The sequence below is a fragment of the Nicotiana sylvestris genome, chromosome 3, assembly GCF_000393655.2.
Source record: "Nicotiana sylvestris chromosome 3, ASM39365v2, whole genome shotgun sequence".
Classification (NCBI taxonomy): Eukaryota; Viridiplantae; Streptophyta; class Magnoliopsida; order Solanales; family Solanaceae; genus Nicotiana; species Nicotiana sylvestris.
Window position 1 is genome coordinate 36701871 of NC_091059.1, and position 7500 is coordinate 36709370.

Sequence of the window (7500 nt, forward strand, 5' to 3'; positions counted from 1 at the left end):
AATAGCAGATTCCGCAGCTGCCACCGTTGGAACCAATGAAGCAAATGATTGACCCATCATATCATCCGAAGAAACAGAAAATACCAAAAAGTTCGAATTCACAGCTAATAACATTGATTCAATTGGCATTGACATAATAGGAATATTTCGTCTATTAAGGAGGATTCCCCGAATACCTGAAATAGAGATAATCATAGAAAATGTGAAATATTTGATAGGATCCATTTCGGGAACGTAGAATGTAAGAGAAATTCAAATGTGAAACAATACGTCAGCTCTTCTACTTGAAATATCCTTCAATTATTGAAGAAATATGATTTTTTATACTCATGTTTCCCTTCCCATCCTGCTCCGCCGAGTGTTGCGCTCGGGTTAACCAAGCCCTCAAGTGCCGTAAATTAGCCCTGGGGACATTGGGTTTGTTGGCATTATAGGCAGCTTTGCTGCCGAAGCGGTCAATAATGATTTCCACCATTTCACTTGGTGATGGAAGTTCATCCAAGTTGCGGTGCCACTTCCTTCGAACAAGGCGTGCCTTCTCTGATTCAATCAGGGGGCTAATCTGTTCGGCCAAGAGATCTTTTTGTTCTTTAATCTTTGCCAATTCAAGTTGATCCAAGGCTCTTTCGATCTCGGACCGATCCCCTGGCTCTTCTTCAGCCGCGGATATGTTGAGATCAAAGGAAGGTTTTTTCGATAAGCTAGGACCACTTCCATCGCCTCCGACGGAAAGAGGAATTCTATCCATTAAAGAAAGCCAAAAATCCAGGAAGTCGCTAAGAAATGAAGTAAAGAAAGCGGCTTCAAAAGAAAAGTCCCAATTACAGTTTAAAAGGATAGGAGTAAGTAAAAGGACAGTGAGACTGAGAAAAATTCGTTTCAAAAGAGAGAAAAACAAAGCTGACGTTCGTTCTCTTCCTCTGTGCATCTCTGTGATGGGGCTCATCATAAGCTTTTTTTTCTCAAGCTCATCATAAGCTTTTTTTATCCTCTTCTTCGTGTTCTATTGATCAGAAGCATCCAGCAGCGCCTCGCCGGTTTCGAATTCTAACACAAAATGGCCAAAGAATCAATTAGTAATATGCCTTCTATTGCCAAAAGACCTTATCTTCTCCTCTTGGTAAAGAGAGCCTCCATTTCGAGTTCGACAAAGTGAAAGAATCGATTCGATCATTCAAGTCGGATAGCATTTATCTACGCTAGGATCCGACCTACATGAACTTCTTTCTTCTCTTATGATATTTCTAATAGCGAGAAAGATAAATAATGGGGAATAGAATACAAGTGTTGAGTACCAGCTTCTACTCTTGTGAAAGGTGGGCCTGACCTCTTCCTTTCTATTTAGAAAGTGAAAGTCCTTGCCGGTGTGACAGTATGAGTAGACGGTGCTCTTCTCTTTCCGGGTTCATAATCGGTGCTATTGAATCTGCAGTTAAGGGAATATCGCCAGTTCTTTGAAAAAGAGTTCCGCTCACTTCATCCCTCTCCTTTCAGTCGAGTCACTTCGTCCCTTTGAGGGAGGTTTAGCCTAGCCTTCAGGTCCCATAAAAAAAATGGAGCTTACCGGTTTATAGAATTGAGAAATAGATGTCCTACCAAGGCTGTATGGAATAGAATGAAGGGTTAGGGTTCTTGCGGGAAGAAGGACAAACCGGGCCCCTAGTGGTCCTTATCTTATCACGCCACACATGGAGACATCTCAAATAGGTAAATTGGTTTGGGAAGACGGGGGAAAAACATCCATCGTTTAGGTTTCTGAGTAGCTAAAGTTAAGATAGAATAGGTCATCACATCCTGGGGTTGAAGAATGAGCAGCTTTAAAAAGGAAATGGCAAGCAGGAAGGAGAGTAGTAACGTCGTATTATCCATCCGAAGCAGTAGCAGGCCAGGCACTGGTCTTTCTATCTTCTGGCTGTTCCCAGAAGGAATTTCCGAGCTTTTGAAATAATAGCTGTGGCACTCTCTTTCTTCCATAGAGAAGGAACTTATCCTTAGACTTTTGGAGCTTTGGCTTTGGTTTGGACCTGTACTAGTCCGAGAAGTGAGAGCACCAGGTTGGAAGATGCTGGTTCGAGAGGACCTGGAAAAATGCTAGTAAGAAGGAGGCTAGTTTGCTAGGTTGTAGATCTTCTCCCTTATTCTTTATAGAGGAATCCCCTAAATTAAAATAAGATCTTTCTCCGCTCCGTCAAAAGCCTAATTGAGACAAATCAGCTCTTACTGTTCTCCGGTCTTTGCTCTTGAAGATCCGCTCTTGAGAACCTCTATCTCTTTCTTCAAAGCCTCATTCGAAGCCTGTCAGTCTTACATACAGTATATTACCCGCAAGTTCATCTTCTTTGATAGGATATTAGATTAGTCAGCAATCCAAGTTCCAGCTGGTTCTCAAACTTCAGAGGTGGCCTTACTTCCTTTTTAAAGCAAACATGTGGACATAAAAAAGAATGAAATTGATAGAATAGAGGAAGATTAATGTGCAGCTGATTCTATACCAGCCGATTCAATTGTTCAGCTACTTCGAAAAAACTTACTATTATGGCTATGTAAGGGGACCGGCTTCCCCTTTTTCAATCACCTCCTACCTTAAGGTAGGCCCACTGCTGAATACCCTCAATCGAAAGGTCAAGGAGATTATATAACCCCATAGTATGAAGAGCTGCTCGGGGGATCGCACCCCTTGGCCTAGGGTATACATTCAGATCTGGAGGCATACCTAATTAACGATAAGAGCAGAGATCTCCTCTCTCCTTCGGACCCTCTGCCTCTACTTCCCTTCCGCTCATAAATAGCCTTCCAACGGGAAAGACTTCAACATAAAAGTAAATTTTCGTTCTTCCTTTTCCCGCGACAGACGTATGCTCGGTTGAAGCTGGATTTAGAAAGGATCAGCAGTGGTGCATATATGATATTTTAAGGACAAGAAATATTGGACTAGACTATTCCTTATGTAGATGTAGTTATTATATGTTTGCTCTAGTTTTTGTTGTTTTTGATGTTGAAACGGTTTTTCTTTATCCATGGGCAATGAGTTTCGACGTATTGGGTGTATCTGTATTTATAGAAGCTTTCATTTTCGTGCTTATCTTAATTATTGGTTTAGTTTATGCATGGCGAAAGGGGGCATTGGAATGGTCTTAGCTCCTGAATATTCAGACAATAAAAAGAAAAACGGAAAAAATAAGATTGAGACAGTTATGAATTCCATTCAGTTTCCTTTACTTGATCGAACAACCCAAAATTCAGTTATTTCAACTACATTAAATGATCTTTCAAATTGGTCAAGACTCTCTAGTTTATGGCCGCTTCTCTATGGTACCAGTTGTTGCTTCATTGAATTTGCTTCACTAATAGGCTCACGCTTCGACTTTGATCGTTATGGACTAGTACCAAGATCGAGTCCTAGACAAGCGGATCTAATTTTAACAGCCGGAACAGTAACAATGAAAATGGCCCCCTCTTTAGTGAGATTATATGAGCAAATGCCTGAACCAAAATATGTTATTGCTATGGGAGCCTGTACAATTACAGGCGGGATGTTCAGTACCGATTCTTATAGTACTGTTCGGGGAGTCGATAAGCTAATTCCTGTAGATGTATATTTGCCAGGTTGCCCACCTAAACCGGAAGCGGTTATAGATGCTATAACAAAACTTCGTAAGAAAATATCTCGAGAACTCTATGAAGATCGAATTAGGTCTCAACGAGCGAATCGGTGTTTTACTACCAATCACAAGTTTCATGTTCAACACAGTATTCATACGGGAAATTATGATCAAAGAGTTCTTTATCAACCCCCATCTACTTCAGAGATCCCTACGGAAATCTTTTTCAAATACAAAAATTCAGTATCTTCCCCCGAATTAGTGAATTAGACAGGATTCCTTTGTCCAGAATAAAAAGTGGTGGGTCAATTTTCAGAAATTTCATCGTAAATGTGAAATACTTATATAAATAAAAATGCGGGAGAGATAAAAAAGATGCAGGGTCGTTTGTCTGCTTGGCTAGTCAAGCATGGGCTAATTCATAGATCTTTGGGCTTTGATTACCAAGGAATAGAGACTTTACAAATAAAGCCCGAGGATTGGCATTCCATTGCTGTCATTTTTTATGTATATGGGTACAACTATCTCCGCTCTCAATGTGCCTATGATGTAGCGCCTGGCGGGCTGTTAGCTAGTGTGTATCATCTTACGAGAATAGAGGATGGTGTGGATCAACCAGAGGAGGTATGCATAAAAGTATTTGCCTCCAGGAGGAATCCTAGAATTCCGTCTGTTTTCTGGGTTTGGAAAAGTGTGGATTTTCAAGAACGAGAATCATATGATATGTTGGGAATCTCTTATGATAATCATCCACGCTTGAATAGGCCGGAATGGTGGGGAAGGAGGCCCTCCCTACTTCAATGGAAAGGGGGGAATCGCCGTTTCACAGCCGCTCCTCTACAACTACCTTTCGCCCAACATGATCACGAACGAAGACAGAGAATTGCGTAGATAGGAGGACGAAACGAACCACTTGTCCTGATCGGAACGATTGAAGAAAGAAAGAGAATGGTGGCTCCTTTCGCCCAGGGGACATCGTCGGAGAACAATGTCGGGGACAGGGTGAGAACCTTCCGTTGGTTACGCCCTTGTTGTGTCGGTTCTTCCATATTTAGATATGGAGATAGATCCATATAGAGATCTATATCTTTCTATCGATAAATAGATCTATTGAGAAATGGATATTGATCTGGTTTCAAGATCTATGAACAAGAGAGATCCCTAAATATCCATTTGAGAAAATAGATGAATAGATAGGGCGAAGCCTGCTGAAGGAAGGTCGCGTTAGCGCCCCTTATTTCACTAAAGCAAGAAGGGAGAAAGTTTACTTTGAGAAAGAAGGGCTTCTATTTAGATTAGTTTCTTAGTAAAAGATAAGGCAAGAAGCAAGGGCGTAGCAGCTGCGCGAAGTTGCGCCTTAGCGCATCCGTTTTCTTGCTCGTTAGCGCCCCCCTACCCCTATTATTTATATTATAGTCATAAAGGAACTAAAGGAAATTTGACAACCTTACTAATAGAAAGGGGATGCGCTCAAGCATGCGAAGAAAGCTCGAAGAGCTTCTCTTATATTATAGAAAGGTTTGTAGAAAGGGGATTCTTCAAATATCCCATGTTGTAGGGGCTTCAAAGAAAGCTTGTAGTTTAGGGGTGCGCAGGTTTTCCACCCTATACAAGACAAGGGGCTAGCGCGCAATGGCTTTCTCTGATAGAGGCTCGCTTCTTCAAGTTCAAGTTCCGCTTGCTGCTTCTCATTTTGATAGGAGTAGGTGCTTGCAGCTCGCTCGCTGTCTACTAAATGAGCCTTCACTGCCCGCCCGGCCCCTATCTTTAATCTTAAGTAAAGTGAAGTCAAATCAATGAAGTGAACAGCCCAACCTCTTTGTTTGAAGCTTTGCCAGGAAGCTTCTACTTGTTGAAGCTTTGTTTCCCCTAATTCCGAAACACAACAATAGACTTGCCACTATAGTATAGGAAAAAGCTTCTCTTTGATAAGCGGTCATAGGGGAGTTCAGAAAGGATCTGATCGTAGATAGAGACTTCAACCGGGGGTAGGGGCGGATGTAGCCAAGTGGATCAAGGCAGTGGATTGTGAATCCACCACGCGCGGGTTCAATCCCCGTCGTTCGCCCATCAATAAATGGACCGTTTGTTTCGGAGACACAAGACAAACCTAGAAAGAATTTATTCTGCAAGTCATCTCGAGGCTTTCAAACGCATCCAAGCAATTGGTATCCGATTGAAAGATAGAAAGCATAGATTCGCGTCGCCTACTTGCTGAAAGCAAAAATGGAATGGCCGATCATGAATTCTATGACGTTTTTAAGACCTCACTAATCAGCCAACCACTTTTTAGTTCATAATGAATGAACCCCCGGATGAAAAAAAAATTTCCCCTCCCTTTTACTAAACCATGGGGAGCCCCGAGTAGTTTACCGGACAAATTGAGTTGTCGTGACGATACCTTTCAACATCGGAAAAGACTTCTCTTCATCACGAGACTGATCGGATCTGCCGTAGACACCCGAGAGATCTTCACAAGGCAGGCTAAAATAAAAGACTAAGAGGCGCTGCAAGCGAGCAAAGAGTTATGCTTTCATTTCTTTGTTGAGATTGAAATCAAGTTAAAAGGTTAGGTATAATGCACGCAGGCCAAGTCAAGAAAAGGACTTCCTTACTTTTCATTCATAGTAGTCTTAATGACTAGTAGTTTGAAGCCTTAAGAAAGCGGTTTTTTTTCGGCACTCGCTTCCTTCGTCTTAAGTAAAGTTCAGTTTACTTTTTCGATTCGGAACTCTTAGTCGAGCTGATGGCGAGATCGATTTTTTGTTCGAGGTTCAAGAGGAAGGAGAGGAACCACCGCCCAATGGTGCTTTTACGAAAGTATGGTCACCGGTGGCTAATACCTTCTCGAGACTATCGAACCTGAAATCCACTTTCCATCGCTCTTTTTAGGTTGGCATAATATAGAAAGAGAGTGCCAAGAAACAACACATACCTATCACTTTTGGAAGGTTTGGAACCCTTACTCAACATAGGGTCCAAAAACCCGACATACCCTTTTTTTAGAGCGTATAAGGGGAAAAGAGCTCTTGCATCGTTAGCCGCTTTTCAGCATTTCCTGCCTGAGTTGTTGACCATCACCTGACCTCACACGGGAGGCCCCGCGCCGAGTGATTCTCCCCCAAAAAACTCTACATGTGATGTTCCGAAAACAGAAACATGTGATTTAGTAAATTAGAACCCATTGTGGGGTGCAACCAGGGAACAACTATCAACTAGTTTGAAAAGTTCTTCCATTTAGTAATGGAAGTCATCCGTTGTCACTTTCTAAGGGTATGGTAGAGAGGCTTGAGAAGGTGGACAATCCTTCAGTGAAGACCTAACGAGAGGCTGAATTCAAACACACCCAAAATCCACAAGAATCGTACGAACATCTATGGAGCGTAGCAAGGAACCTTGGCTTCAGCTCTCGTCACCTCACTCAATCCTACAGCGGAAACTCGAGTCGAGGCGCTGCAAGCGAGCAAAGAAGCACTTCTTGTAACCAAAACAAAAACCCCATGGATCAGCAAAGGCTTGTTCTGGACCACGCCGCTAGATTGAGACTGCCACCTTCCTATTTGAGTAAGGAATGAATATCGGACCCTACTGACGTTCAACCGACGACCGGGCCTAGTGGTGCTTGCGGCTTTTCCTATTTCGGCTTGGATTGAAAATACTGGACAGGAAAGGAAAACAAACTGTCCAGCCTTTCAAGCCCTACTAAGTAAAGGGGGATGCGTTGTTGGCTGCTTTAACCCCACTTCTGCTCAACATCGATCCTCTCACATACTTCCTCAAGCAGCGGAACACTCAATGCCCAAGCAGTTACACGTTGTTGATTTCAGACTCCTCCGGTAGAGCCAACAACCATTCAGTGAATTGTCTTGTGTTACTAAGTTTCAAGACGTTCACTGAA